At 40.3% G+C, this 15,410-nt stretch overlaps 1 long non-coding RNA gene across 9 annotated transcripts in view; it reads left to right on the plus strand.

The window, feature by feature from the left end:
- Positions 1–15,410, plus strand: part of LOC148777325 (uncharacterized) — a 174,513-nt gene that overhangs the window by 128,703 nt on the left and 30,400 nt on the right. For 8 of the 9 annotated variants that reach the window (XR_016037821.1, XR_016037822.1, XR_016037823.1 and 5 more), the window contains one exon: positions 5,076–5,269. This is a non-coding gene — a long non-coding RNA (uncharacterized LOC148777325). Of the gene's footprint in view, positions 1–4,325; positions 4,468–5,075; positions 5,270–15,410 lie in introns of all 9 variants that reach the window. The other variant, XR_016037826.1, reaches the window with a different exon arrangement.

Raw genomic sequence — 15,410 nt, forward strand, 5'->3', positions numbered from 1 at the left:
TGAAGGAGGAGTTTTCATAAAACAGGAAGAAATTTATACTAGAATCTTTAAACTGCTTATACCTTTTACCTAATAATCTCACTTTTATACAAGGATCCAAAATTTAAAAGTACAAAGCTGTAGTCATAAAAAGATTCACTGTTGCTTTAAATTAAAAAATTCTCCTTCCTGGTCATTTTCCTGTTTGCCTTGTTAAAAAAAATACCTCATCACTTTCTTCACCCCCCCCCTTTTTTTTTTAAATTACATGTGCTATTTGCTGCTGGTGTGCTGTGATTCATGGGGTCACAGATAGTCAGACACGACTGAGCGACTGAACTGAATTGACTGTTTCCATGCAGTTAGTAAATTTTTATCCTTTCCCCTAATAGTTAAGAATAGACCAGTATTAATTTCCTGTGGATTCAATATGAATCATTTCCTTCTAAAAAGATTGTCAAATAGGCTTATTTCTTTATTCTAGGTAGCCCGTTTCCAGGAGAAGGGAGGGGGAACAAAACTATGGATTATAACCCATCTTACATCTTTATGCATCTGTTGGGAGATATTTTATAATAATAACTATGCAAATTCTTCATAATGTTTGGAATGAAATGGTCAAAGAGTACTCCACGGAAACAGTTAAGAAAGCATATAAAATGGGGAAAAGGAAGTTTGTTTTGGTTGGTTAGTTGCTACATGCTCATCCCTATGCTGGGTTATTTCAAACTGCTGCTTTTACAAAATCACTGCCGGTTAAGTGTTTTATTTTTCATTGAGGTTTAGCTGATTTACCGTATTAAATTAGTTTCAGGTATACAACACAGTGATTCAAAATTTTTTTAGATTATACTCTCTTTTTAGTTATTATAAAGTATTGACTGTACAGTATATTCCCTGTATAGTATATCCTTGTAGCTTATTTAATTAACACATAGCTTGTATGTTAATCCCATACTCCTCTATTGCCCCTCCCATCTTCTCCTCTCTGGCAACCACTAGTTTGTTCTGTATATCTGTGAGTCTGTCTCTTTTTCGTTACATTCACTAGTTCATTTTAGTTTTTAGATTCCACATATAAGTGATAATGTATAATATTTGTCTCTGACTTATTTCACTCAGCATATTATCCTCTAGGTCCATCCCTGTTGTTGAAAATGGCAAATTTTATTATTTTTATGGCTAAATATATTTCCATTATATTTAAATATATTACATTTTCTTTGTCCATTCATCTGTTTATGGATACTTAGCTATTGTAAATAATGGTGCTTCCATATCTTGGCTACTGTAAACAACGGTGCTATGAACATTGTGGTGCATGTATTTTTCAAATTAGTGTTTTCATTTTCTTCTGATATATAGCCAGGAGTGAAATTGATGGGTCATATGGTAGTTCTATTTTTAGTTTTCCATGTTGTTTTCCACAGTAGCTACACCAATTTACATTCCCAGCAACAGTTTACTAGAGCTCCCTTTTCTCCATATCCTCACCAATATTTGTTTTTTGTGGTTTTCTGTATGTCTTCTTTGGAAAGATGTCTATTCATGTCTTCTGCCCTTTTTAAAATTAGGCTGTCTTTTAATATTGAGTTGTATGAGCTGTTTATATATTTTGGATATTAATCCCTCATTGGTCATATCATTTGCAAATATTTTCTCCCATTCTATGGGTTGTCTTTTTGTTTTATTGATGGTTTCCTTTGCTGTGCAAAAGCTTTTTAGTTTAATTAGGTCCCATTTGTTTTTTTTTTGCTTTTGTTTCCTTTGCCTTAGGAGACAAGCAAAAAAATGTTGCTATAATTTATGTCAAAGAATATTCTGCCTATGTTTTCATTTAGGAATTTTATGGTTTCAGGTCTTACATTTAGATCTTTAGTCCATTTTGAATTTACCTTTATTCATGGTGTGAGAAAATGTTCTAATTTCATTCTTTTACATATAGTTGTCCAGTTTTCCCAGCACTGTCTAATGAAGAGACTATCTTTCCTCCATTGTATATTCTTGCCTCTTTTGTTGTGGATTAATTGACCATAAGTGTGTAGGTTTATTTATTTATTTTTGAGCTCTCTATTCTGGCCCTTTGATAGATGTGTTCATTTTTCTGCCAGTATCATACTGTTTTGATTACTATAACTTTGCAGTGTAATCTGAAGTCAGGGAGGGTGATTTTTCCAGCTCTGTTCTTCTTTCTCAAGGTTATTTTGTCTATTAGAGGTCTTTCAGGTTTCCATGCAAGTGTTAAGTTTATTTGTCCTAGTTCTGTGGGGGCATAGGGAAAACAGGAAAAGGTTGAAGTAAGTGAAGGACAGAGGATTATTTAACAGAGGAAAGCTATTCTGTATGATAGCTGTAATGATGGACACATGATTTTATGCATTTGTCAGAAACCCATAGAACTTTTTAAAACAAAGAGTGAAACAATATATGCAAATTTTAGAAATCATATAGTATGTAAGGAATGCCAGGATAAAATGCAGAATTGTGATAAAACAATATAAACCATGCTACAAATGTGTTAAACAACCTCTCTAAAAGGTATAGAGGAACAAAAGTGCTGACCTAAGTAACCTCAGAAACAAATAGAGTCTGTAAGACTAAAGGCAAAAGGAACTGTGTGTAAGTGCTCAGCTCTAGTTGATAAAACTGTTTCCCAGGGGAGTACAGATTAATGATTTTAACAGCACTACACATGCATACTGAAACTCAACAACTAAGTAAAGGAATGGGCAATGGTGGGAGCCAAGTTTGGTTGGAGATTACAGATAAGTAAAAAGAGGCTAGAATCATCCATGTGAAAACAGATTAGAGTTGGAAACATCAATATCGGATCATGTTAGCTTAATATAGACACAGATGGGTATATTTAGAGACACTTATAGATATGTGTATTTACATGGTTTCATATACACACACATATACTTCCTTGTTCTGTCAACTGAGAGGGCCTAGAGGCAATGACACTCCAGCAGCAATGAGCACACCAAGCACCCAGATCTTGCTTTCTAGTATTATTCTTCAACAAAAGAAACCAGACTTGCACATGTATACTTATGGCTGATTCACCTTGTTGTGTTGCAGAAACCAAAACAACGTGGTAAGACAATTATCCTCCAATTAAAAATTAAAAAAAATTTTTTTTAAAAAAGGATCCAGAACTTGGATAAATGACTGATTTTAGGTCTAGGGTAGAAAATAAACAATATAAGCATGGGTCATCTTACGGAACCAAAAAGTAAGAAAGTGCTCAGAAAACAACGACCTAGTGATGGGGTTGTGTCAGAGGGCTACAGCCACCAGAAAGGGCTCCCAATGGTCAGAGTAGGAATATGGGAGCAACAAAAATAAATAAAGTAGTGTAGGACCGAAACTGAAAGTAGAAAATAGATAAATGAGTCCATACTGATGTGGATCGATCTTTGAATAAAGGGAAACAGACAAATTCTCTGTAACAAAGAATTCTAAACATTCGATCTTTGAATAAAGGGAAACAGACAAATTCTCTGTAACAAAGAATTCTAAACATTTTATGTAGATCCTATGCCCTCAAGGATATAATTCCCCACATCTTGAGTTGAACGTAGTAACTTCTTTCTAAAGAGTACAGTATGAGAAAGGAAAGTACAGAATAGAAAGAGCAACTTTATACTGGAGAAAGCTGACAGCCCTCTATCAGCCAAATGATGAAGGTCAGCATCTCTAGTGATATCACACTGATATAGGATGTCACGCTTGATCTGCTGTGATGAGAATGACTTTACTGTTTTGGTCTTCTTCCCCAAAGCACATAAGCCCAGTCCAATCATGAGCAGAACAACAGACAAATCCCAGGTGAGGGACATTCTACAGGATATCTGACCAGTAGTCCTCTAAACCATCAAGGTCATCAAAAACAAGGAAAGTCTGTGACAAACCAAGAAGAGCCTAAGGAGATATGACAACTAGATGTAAATCCTAGATGGGATCTTGGAATACAAAAAGGAAATTAGGAAAAAACTGAGGAAATATGAAGAAAGTGTGGCCTTTATTTAATAATGTATCAATATCGGCTTCTTAATCATAACAAATCTACCATAGTAATATAAGAGGTTAATAATGGGGAAAACTGGTGTGCAGAATACGAGAAAGCTCTGTACTATCTTTGCAATTTTCCATAAATCTAAAACTGTTCTGTGTGTGCTTAGTCACTCAGTTGTGTCTGACTGTTTGCGACCCCAAGGACTGTAGCCTGCCAGACTCCTCTGTCCATAGAATTCTCCAGGCAGGAATACTGGAGTGGGTTGCCATGCCCTCCTCCAGGGGATCTTGCCCACCCATGTATCAAACCCACGTCTTTCACGTTGCAGGTGGATTTTTACCATCTGAGCCACCAGGGAAGCCATGCGACATTTACATAGAAGAATTTGCACTGCTGAGTACTACCCTGAGATTCTGATTTAATTTGTCTGATGTGTGGCTTAACCTTTGGGACTTTAAAAAGCTGCCCAGGTAATTCTGATAGGTCTTCAGCAAACCACTGCTCTAAAGGAAGGGAAGATTTTTATAGTGAGCTGTTCTTTCTTTTTTTCTTTCTAATTATAATAAATACTCTGTCCTTGTCCCTAGCAAAATAGCACTATGATTTAATGATGCTGGATGTTTGAATAAAGCAGTTCTTCACATGTGCAGCCAGCAATATAGAACTTAGAGAATGATGAAAGTGAAAGTGTTAGTCTTTCAGTGTCTAAGTCTTTGAGAACTCATGGACTGTAGCCCGCCAGGCTCCTCTGTCCATGGAATTCTCCAGGCAAGAATACTGGAGTGGGTTGCCATTTCCTCCTCCAGGGGATCTTCCTAACCCAGGGATCGAACACTTGTCTCCTGTGTCTCTGGCATTGGCAAGCGGATTCTTTACCACTAAGCCACCTGGAAAGCCCATGCTGTGTGTACGTGGAGGTAAAACATCTGCTAAGTTTTAGGTACAAAGGTTGGGCTTTCCAGAGACAGTAGGCTTATTTTCTGGTGTTTGACAAAAAAGGTAAAAGCTCCATGCACTGGCAAATGCAGCTTTAAAGTTCAGGAACTTGGAACTGACCTGAGCCATCTATGTTTCTCAGATAGGGAACCCGGCAGTTAAGTATTCCTGGGGATCAAGTCTGATGCTGGAGATAACTGCTCTACCAATCAGTGAGGAAGAGAACCTGCTGACCCCAGCACCTGGACCAGCTTCAGTGAAGAGACAGAGGTGAAGAGGTGATGGAGCCCTGCTTCCTTGCACACAGACAGATGGACCTAGAGACTGTCACACAGAGTAAGTCAGTCAGAAAGAGAAAAACAGGTATCGTATATTAATGCATATAGGTGGAATCTAGAAAAATGGTATCAGTTCAGTTCAGTTAGGTCGCTCAGTTGTGTCTGACTTTTGCGACCCCATGAATCACAGCACGCCAGGCCTCCCTGTCCATCACCAACTCCCGGAGTTCACTCAAACTCATGTCCATCGAGTCGGTGATGCCATCCAGCCATCTCATTCTCTGTCGTCCCCTTCTCCTCCCACCCCCAATCCCTCCCAGCATCAAACTCTTTTCCAGTGAGTCAACTCGTCGCATGAGGTGGCCAAAGTATTGGAATTTCAGCTTTAGCATCAGTCCTTCCAATGAACACCCAGGATCGATCTCCTTTAGAATGGACTGGTTGGATCTCCTTGCAGTCCAAGGGACTCTCAAGAGTCTTCTCCAGCACCACAGTTCAAAAGCATCAATTCTTCGGCGCTCAGCTTTCTTCACAGTCCAACTCTCACATCCATACATGACCACTGGAAAAACCATAGCCTTGACTAGACGGACCTTGGTTGGCAAAGTAATGTCTCTGCTTTTTAATATGCTGTCTGTGATCTTATTTGCAAAACAGAAACAGAGACACAGACATAGAGAACAGAATGAACGGACACCAACAGGGGATGGGGTGGTGAGATGAATTAGGAGATTAAGATTGACATATATACACTACTGATACTATGTATAAAATAGATAGCTAATGAGAACCTTAAAAAAAAAGTAATGTAAACCCCCCTAAATTATGATACTTAATTTGGAACTGGTGAAACTATATTTTCAGACTTACTCTGTTTACTAAAAATTGTAACAAGCCAGGAAATCGCTTCATTAAGTTATGAAGAAAGATGTATTTTTCCCATCGTTTTCCTTCCTCAAAAATAGTCATTTATAGGAATTCCTACTTTTTTAAACCTTTAAGAATATTAATGAGCCAGAAAAAAACTTGATTGAGTCTTCTAGGCACTGGGGGAGATATTTACAAAGCTAAAAAATAATATTGGCTTTTTATTCATGTATCCAAGCAATGCCTGAGTGTTTATCACAGTATGAGGCATCTGCCAGGTACTGGAGATTTTAAAAACTGAACAATAACTAAGGTTGGTCTTTATTAAGTAGCCCATAGTCTAAGAACTTACTGCCTAGATTGGTGATTCTCAACCAGGGGAGATTTTTGCCCTCCAGGGGATATTTGACAGTGTCTGTAGAAATATGAGGTGGGTACTACCGGGAAGGTTGGGGGGACGCTACTGGCATCTAGTGGGTAGAGAGCAGGGATGCTGCTAAACATCTTCAAACACACAGGACAGTCCCCATAACACAGAAGCACAGGGCTCAAAATATCACTGTGCTGAGGTTGAGAGACCCTGCAAACCCATTGGACCTTTCATCAGAAAGAGAACACACTCTCCAGGTGTGAATTAAGAAAGCCTCAAGGCTAATTCCTGCCTTCTCTCTACCACATTTAGAACAGTGGAGGCGTCTGAGCTGAGGGGAGAGTAAATGTCTACACGGTCCATTCAGAGGGGTTACAGTGGTCCTGCTCAGAGGAAGGTCCACTCTTCTGCCATTGGGTCCCAGCCGTTCCAACAATAAGCACCCAGGCATAAAGGCATTTACAGTTCAACCAGGCTGCATTAGGCATATGACCTGACCTTGCTTTCTGTTGAGAACAAGCAAGTTCCTATAGTCAACCCTGGAAATCCTTTTGAATAGTATTACTAAAAGCTGAGGATACTTACAGTTAACACTTAGCATTTGTACCAAAGTTGAAACCACTGTAAGATTTTTGTGTCATCTTCAGTTCAGTTCAGTCACTCAGTCATGTCTGACTTTTTGTGACCCCATGGACTACAGATGCCAGGCTTCCCTTCACCAACTCCCAGGGCTTGCTCAAACTCATGTCCATTGAGCCAGTGATACCATCCGACCATCTAATGCTCTGTCATCCCCTTCTCCTGCCTTCACTCTTTCCCAGCATCAGGATCTTTTCCAGTGAGTCAGTTCTTCGCATCAGGTGGCCAAATATTGGAGCTTCAGCTTCAGCATCAGTCCTTACAATGAATATTCAGGACTGATTTCCTATGGGATTGACTGGTTTGATCTCCTTACAGTCCAAGGGACTCTCAAGAGTCTTCTCCAACACCACAGTTCAAAAGCATCAATTCTTTGATGCTCAGCTTTCTTTATGGTCCAACTATCACATCCATACATGACTACTGGAAAAATCATAGCTTTGATTAGATGGACCTTTGTCGACAAAGTAATGTCTCTGATTTTAATATGCTGTCTAGGTTTGTCTTAGCATTTCTTCCAAGGGGCAAGTATCTTTTAATTCCATGGCTGCAGTCACCATCTGCAGTGATTTTGGAGCCCAAGAAAATAAAGTCTGCCTCTGTTCCCCATGTATATGCCATGAAGCGATGTGACTAGATACCATGATCTTTGTTTTTTGAATGTTGAGTTTTAAGCCAACTTTTTCACTTTCCTCTTTCACTTTCATCAAGAGACTCTTTAGTTCCTCTTTGCTTTCTGTTATAAGAGTGGTGTCATCTGCATATTTGAGGTTATTGATATTTTTCCCGGCAATCTTGATTCCAGCTTGTGCTTCATCCTGCCTGGAATTTCACATGATATATTCTGCATATAAGTTAAATAAACAGGGTGACAATATATAGCCTTGACATACTTCTTTCCCAATTTGTAACCACCATTTTTCCATGTCTGGTCCTAACTGTTGCTTCTTGACCTGCATACAGATTTCTCAGGAGGCAGGTAAGGTGATCTGGAATTACCATCTCTTTCAGAATTTTCCAGTTTGTTGTGATCCACACAGTCAAAGGCTTTGGCGTAGGCAATAAAGCAGTAGATATTTTTTCTGGAACTCTTTTGCTTTTTCTATGATCCAATGGATGTTGGCAATTTGATCTCTGGTTCCTCTGCCTTTTCTAAATCCAGTTTGTACATCTGAAAGTTCTTGGTTCACATACAGTTGAAGCCTCACTTGGAGAATTTTGAGCCTTACTTTGCTAGCCTGTGAGATAAGTGCAATTGTGTTATCATTTGGACATTCTTTGGCATTGCCTTTCTTTGGGATTGCAATGAAAACTGAACTTTTACAGTCCTGTGGCCACTGCTGAGTTTTCCAAATTTGCTGGATATTGAGTGCAGCACTTTAACTGCATCATCTTTTAGGATTTGAACTAGCTCAGCTGGAATTCCATCACCTCCACTAGATTTGTTCATAGTAATGATTCCTAAGGCCCTAGACTTTGCACTACTGGATGTCTGACTCTAGGTGAGTGATCACATCATTGTGGTTATCTGGGTCATTAAGATCTTTTTTGTATAGTTCTTCTATGTTTTCTTGCTACCTCCTCTTAATATCTTCTGCTTCTGTTAGGTCCATACCAATTCCGTCCTTTATTGTGCCTATCTTTGCATGAAATGTTCCTTTGGTATCCCTAATTTTCTTGAAGAGATTGCTAATCTTTCCCATTTTATTGTTTTCCTCTGTTCTTTGCACTGATCACTGAGGAAGGCTTTATCTCTCCTTGCTTTTCTTTGGAACTCTGCATTCAGTTGCGTATATCTTTCCTTTTCTCCTTTGCCTTTAGCTTCTTGTCTTTTCTCAGCTATTTGTAAGGCCTCCTCAGACACTGTTTTGCCTTCTTGTATTTCTTTTTCTTGTGTCATCCTACTTAAATATAAAAAGTGGTCTTGGAACCATGTGGTTCCATATAGGCAGTTGCCACATGCAGTTATTTAAATTTATATTGTTGTTCAGTTGCTCAGTTGTGTCCAACTCTTTGTGACCACCCATGGACTACAGCATGCCACAGTGCCCTGTCCTTCACTATCTTCTGGAGCTTGCTTAAACTCGTTTCCTTTGAGTCGGTGACGCCATCCAACCATCTCATCCTCTGCTATCCTCATCTTCTCTTGCCTTGAATCTTTCCCAGCATCAGGGTCTTTTCCAGTGAGTTGGTTCTTTGCATCAGATTAATTGAAATTAAATAATATTTAAAATTCACTCATCAGTCACACTAGTCACAATTTAAAGTGCTCACAAGTCACATGTACCTATGAACTGTAGAATTGGACAGGGTAAATGTAGCACACTTAAAAACATCACAGAAAATTTGTACACCCGGGGCAGATTCATATCAATGTATGGCAAAACCAATACAATCAGTTCAGTTCAGTTCAGTCGCTCAGTCGTGTCCGACTCTCTGCAATCCCATGAATCACAGCACGCCAGGCCTCCCTGTCCATCAACAACTCCTGGAGTTCACTCAAACTCATTGCCATAGAGTCGGTGATGCCATCCAGCCATCTCATTCTCTGTCGTCCCCTTCTCCTCCCGCCCCCAACCTTTCCCAGCATCAGAGTCTTTTCCAGTGAGTCAGCTCGTCGCATGAGGTGGCCAAAGTATTGGAGTTTCAACTTTAGCATCAGTCCTTCCAATGAACACCCAGGATTGATCTCCTCTAGAATGGACTGGTTGGATCTCCTTGCAGTCCAAGGGACTCTCAAGAGTCTTCTCCAGCACCACAGTTCAAAAATGTAAAGTAATTAGCCTCCAATTAAAATAAATAAATTTAAAAAACACAACAGTGCAATAAGGAAAAAAAAAAAATAACATTGTCTTACAAGCCATTTCTAAGGATCCTCACCAGTATTAGTTAGTTAGTTCAGTCGCTCAGTCGTGTCCGACTCTTAGCGACCCCATGAACCACAGCACGCCAGGCCTCCCTGTCCATCACCAACTCCCGGAGTTCACTCAAACTCATGTCCATCGAGTCAGTGATGCCATCCAGCCATCTCATTCTCTGTCTTCCCCGTCTCCTCCTACCCCCAATCGCTCCCAGCATCAGAGTCTTTTCCAGTGAGTCAATTCGTCGCATGAGGTGGCCAAAGTATTGGAGCTTCAGCTTTAGCATAAGTCCTTCCAATTAGTTACTACTTAAAAAAAAAAAAAAAAAAAAGCCCTGTTTTCTAGCAGCTGAGGCACCAGGGCAGATCCTTTGCAATACCTCATTATCCCTGTTTGTTAGAAAGACATAGACATGTTCTGCTAGGGGACCATCTCTTGTCAGACGTGGTATTTTGTGAAGGTTTATGTAATGGATGTTGAGTAAGGTTATTAGATGATTGAAACTGATTTTCCAGAGGGTATAGCAATGTAAAATTCAAGTAGATAACACTTATCAGGCATTTTTGATCTAAGTCAAGTGTGTATTGTTAAATATTAATGCCATTGTGGTATGTCAGCAGGAAGTTAAGATATGTGACCCAAACACATTTCTTTCTGGTAATTGAGTGTAATAGGGAACTAGTGTTTAGTGGATTTTTAACTGGGGTTGGGGCAGGATGAAGAGAAGAGAAGCGGGTCAAAATAACCTAGGGAGCTGTTGTTAAATTTATAGGGTGCCAGCGCATGAGGTTCCTCAGAATGACAGGGTGAGTGGGTAAGCAGAATCTTACTCATGTAACTTATTTTGAAAAAGTTCCCTGTGTAATTCCAGTCTACCTAATCCAGTGTATTGTTTAGAGATAGGAAAAGGAAAATTAGTCTGTCTCTTCCCTTGTTTGATGGAGTGTGTGTGGCGGGGGGTAGATTAATGTCTTAAAAAGAACACCTCTAGATATGATTCCATGTACTTGGGTGGGCCTAGATACCCACTCAGTTCTCTCTTACTCTTTTCCTTTCCAAGGGCCTCTGGCCATTCTCGTCTTCCCTTCTCCCTTGGTCATTTAGAACAATCAACTGGGTTTAGAACAATTGCCTTGGGCATTTCTTTCTGCTATCAGGTGTGTCTAGCAAGCTCCTGCGTGTGCACGCTAAGTCACTTTAGTCACGTCTGAGTCTTTGTGACCCCATGGACTGTAGCCTTCTAGGCTCCTCTGTCCATGGAATTCTCCAGGCAAGAATACTGGAGTGGGTTGCCATGCCCTCCTCCAGGGGATCTTCATGAACCAGGGATGGAACTAGTGTCTCTTATGTCTCCATCATTGGCAGGCAGGATCTTTACTGCTAGAGACACCTGGGAAGCCCAGTCTGTTATTAGATGCATTTTCTGATCAGTGCCTGAAATGATGATATTGTGTGCTGTTGATCAAAGGAGACATCACATACACAGAGGATGCAGTGGCTAGAGACCACACTCAGCTGAAGAAATTTAGGAGCCCCTTTCTATAGAAAGATGGGCCAGGAATGTGTGAGCAGGTTAAAAATATTCTTGATCAGGACCTGATCAAGGCTTTGGATAACTGTTTAGGTTGAGACTTCAAAGTTTGGTCATAGAGCTTGGCTCATTTATGTTAATGTTAAAAAGGCTATTGCTATAGAGAAAGCTTACAGTCCATCAGTTTAATAGCTAGGTCTGCTGATGGATGGAAAATGTCCTTCCATCAGATGGAAATGCGCTTCCCCAAAACCTCATTTAAACTGAAATTTTGTACCGTATTTTCAGGGCATATCAGCTTTGAATGGATCTGTTTGTTTTTCAGTGATTTTTTTTTTTTTAATGTTACTGGATTTAGACTATCCCTACTCCATTCTGCATTTTCTTCATCCTTGATTTTAGATTTTCTCCTGATAGAGATCCAGTTTTCCCTGACATGTAAAATGTTGGTCACCTTGGGATTTTAAAAGCACAAGGTAGGACTCGTATCATTGGGAAACTATCCAGAACAAAATAAAGTTCTTTTGGTGGCATGTTGTACAATACCTTATATCAGCAAAAATAGCTTACCACCCCACAAAGGTCTAGCCCTAGCTTCCTACGTCTATTTAACGTCACGGAATCTGTTGGTAGTGAAGGTGATAAAAAGGCATACAGCCCTGGAGAGACTAGAGCAGATTGTCAACAGTTTAGAGTCCATCTCTAAAAACTATCTGTGTTTCTCCTTTGAATCTCCCTATGCTTTGGATATCAGAGGTGTGAAGTGCTCTGGGGTTCTAGAAGCCACTCAGGGTTTGTCTTCTCTATATTATCTGACTAGAGGGAAAGGAGAAGCTTAAAGGCATGTATAGTTTGGGCTTAAAAATTTTAGTAATCTTTCAAAAACCCAGAAGGAAAAGAGAAAGAACTTTAGACTAACACAGTGGAGACTGCATCATTCAGTAACAAATACAGAATGTCTGTTAACGCGCCAGACAGAGTGATACAACATTCTGGTGTGGCGTGATTAAAAAAAATAGATTTGGCCTTTTTCCTGGTTCCTGGCATGCTAAATTCCTTGGAATTTCCACTGATAGGAGTGTCTTCTGTATTCTAATGAGGTGACTAAAGATGGGTTATTTAGACAGCTTTAGGATGGGGGCTGGTTCCCAGAGGAAAAATCTATGTGATTATAAGGATAGAACCCTTCAGTCCCAACTCTGACCTCTGGGGAGGAGAGAGGGACTGGAGACTGAGTTCAAGTACCAGTGGCCTAAAATTTAGTAAATCATGCCTCTGCCGTGACGCTTCCAGATTGGGAACACGTTGATGTGCTGGGAGGGTGGTGCACTCGAAAAGAGCATGGAAGCCCTGTGCCCCCCTTACCCCCGTAGCTTCCCTATGCAGCTCTTCCACTTGGCTGTTCCTGAGTTGTGTTCTTTACAATAAAGCTGTAATAGAAAGTAGGGAGCTTCCCTGAGCTGGGAGTTACTCTGCAAATTACTGAACCTGAGTGGGGTTGTGGGAACCTCCATACTTATAGTTGGCTAGGCAGAAGTGAAAGTTGTCTGGGGACCCCATTTGTGGCTGCTGTCTAAAATGGGACTGAACCCTTAACTAGTGGGGTCTGTGCTAACTCTGGGTAGTTAATGTCACATTGAATTTAATTATTGGACACCCAGTTTCTGTCAGAGAATTGGAAAATAGGAGTTGGAATGATACATCGTGCTTAGTCGATACAGTCATGTCTGACTGTTTGCAACCCCATGGACCGCAGCCAGCCAGGCTCCTCTGTCCATGGGGTTTTTCATGCAGGAATACTGGAGTGATATAATTGGGGATAAAATGGTGAACAAGAAGAGATCTTTTCTGCTCTTACAAAATTTATAAGTATTTCTATGAGTGTGTTGGGTTAGGTAGCACCCTGCTGTGTATCACCCAATTGCCCCTCCAGATCTCCTCACCCTGATCATTAGAGGCTGACTCTTAATGGACCTCTTCAGTGGGCCCCCTGTTCTGTCTCTGGTTGGATTTGATCAGTCGGGACCCTGGCAGAACACTGAAAGGGGGAGGAGGAGGAGGTCAGGGTATTTATCCTCCTTACTCGTACCTTGTTGGGGACACCTTGGACAGTGTCCCTAGATGGAAAACCACTACTCTCTTCATGGCAATCTTCTCTACGTGACTTTCTTTCTCCAGGTTCTGCCAACCCACCTCCCTCCTCCTTGTCTCCTGATGCCTAGAGTTGATAACATTGGCTCAGTCCCCAACCCTGATTATTGCCCAAAGTCCCTTGTGGTTTTACTTTACCCTGAGTACACTTTTATAAAAGTTCCTTAGTGCATAAGCCTTTGAATTATTCTGATTTGAGTATTCCGTCTTATCGGAATCCGAACTAATACAAGCACTGTCCATTTAATTGTGAGATTGATGCTGACGAACTGTGTTGATTTTTGTTTTGATATTGTTGATGCTACTATTTCATGTAATTTAGCCAGTTGCTTCTTAAGAAGGTCACCCTACAATTACTTCTTAGCAATGATAAGATCATCTCATAGAATAGAATACTTATCTTCATATTTTCTTTGGCAGGAGAGTGTACATTCAGTGAGGTAAAGCGAAGGGTAACTAGGACATCAGTTCTGTTTTATAGCATTTAGAATAGCAATTTCAGTTGCCAAAATGCTCTTCTTACCAACTGTGATTCTGGCATTAAACTCTACTCTAGGCTTTGAAGGTGCATTAATAGCCTGGGATTTATACCAAGATGATACACATTGATGAGAGGTTGATAAAGATCGCACAAAGTCATTAGTATTAACTGGTTTTTTTGCTGAGATGGAACAGGGTTGTAGCACCCAGAAGTTCAACAGTTAGGCCTGAAACATCTTTTCTTTCATAATAAACACTGGAGTGAGAGGTGGGGGAAATAAAGAAAGAACACCCAGAAATGTGTGCTTTTTTGTTTAACCCACAGAGGTTCTAACCTAGGGAACCGTGTCCTGAGATTTAAATTTATTATTGATCTTTTAATCTGAACCCACCACAGTACCTTCTTTGAATCTATTATAAGCCAGTTTTTTCAAATGATGAATTTCTTTTTCTAATTTGTTTTTAATTGGAGGATAATGGCTTCACAGTGTTCTGTTGGTTTCTTCTGATGTAAATCAGACATTGTTGTTGTTCAGTCCCTCAGTCATGTCTGACTCTTTGCAACCCCATGAACTGCAGCACACCAGGCAGACCTTCACCATCTCCTGGAGCTTGCTCAGACTCATGTCCATTGAGTTGATGATGCCATCTAACCACCTCATCCTCTGTTGTCCCCGTCTCCTCTTGTCTTCAATCTTTCCCAACATCAGGGTCTTTTCCAGTGAGTCGGCTGTTCACATCAGGTGGCCAAAGTATTGGAGCTTTAGCCTCAGCATCAGTCCTTCCAGTGAATATACAGGGTTGATATCCCTTAGGATTGACTGGTTGGATCTCTTTGCAGTCCAAAGGACCCTCAAGAGTCTTCTCCAACACCATAGTTCGAAAACATCAATTCTTTGGTGCTCAGCCTTCTTTATGGTCCAGCTCTCACATCCATACGTGACCACTGGAAAAACCATAGCTTTGACTCAACAGACCTTTGTTGGCAAAGTAATGTCTCTGCTTTTTAATACGCTGTCTAGGTTTGTCATAGCTTTTTTCAAGGAGCAAGTATCTTTTAACTTCATGGCTGCAATCACTGTCTGCAGTGATTTTCAAGCCCCCCAAAATAAAATCTTTTACTGTTTCCATTGTTTCCCCATCTATGTGCCATGAAGTGATGGGACCAGATGCCATGATCTCAGTATTTTGAATGTTGAGCTTTAAGCCAGCTTTTTCACTCTCCTCTTTCACCTTCATCAAAAGGCTCTTTAGTTCCTCTTCACTTTCTGCCAAAAGAGCAGAATCAGCCATAAGTGTA

The sequence above is a fragment of the Moschus berezovskii genome, chromosome 7 (assembly GCF_049115385.1).
Source record: "Moschus berezovskii isolate FMDL1 chromosome 7, NW_MosBer_1.0, whole genome shotgun sequence".
Classification (NCBI taxonomy): Eukaryota; Metazoa; Chordata; class Mammalia; order Artiodactyla; family Moschidae; genus Moschus; species Moschus berezovskii.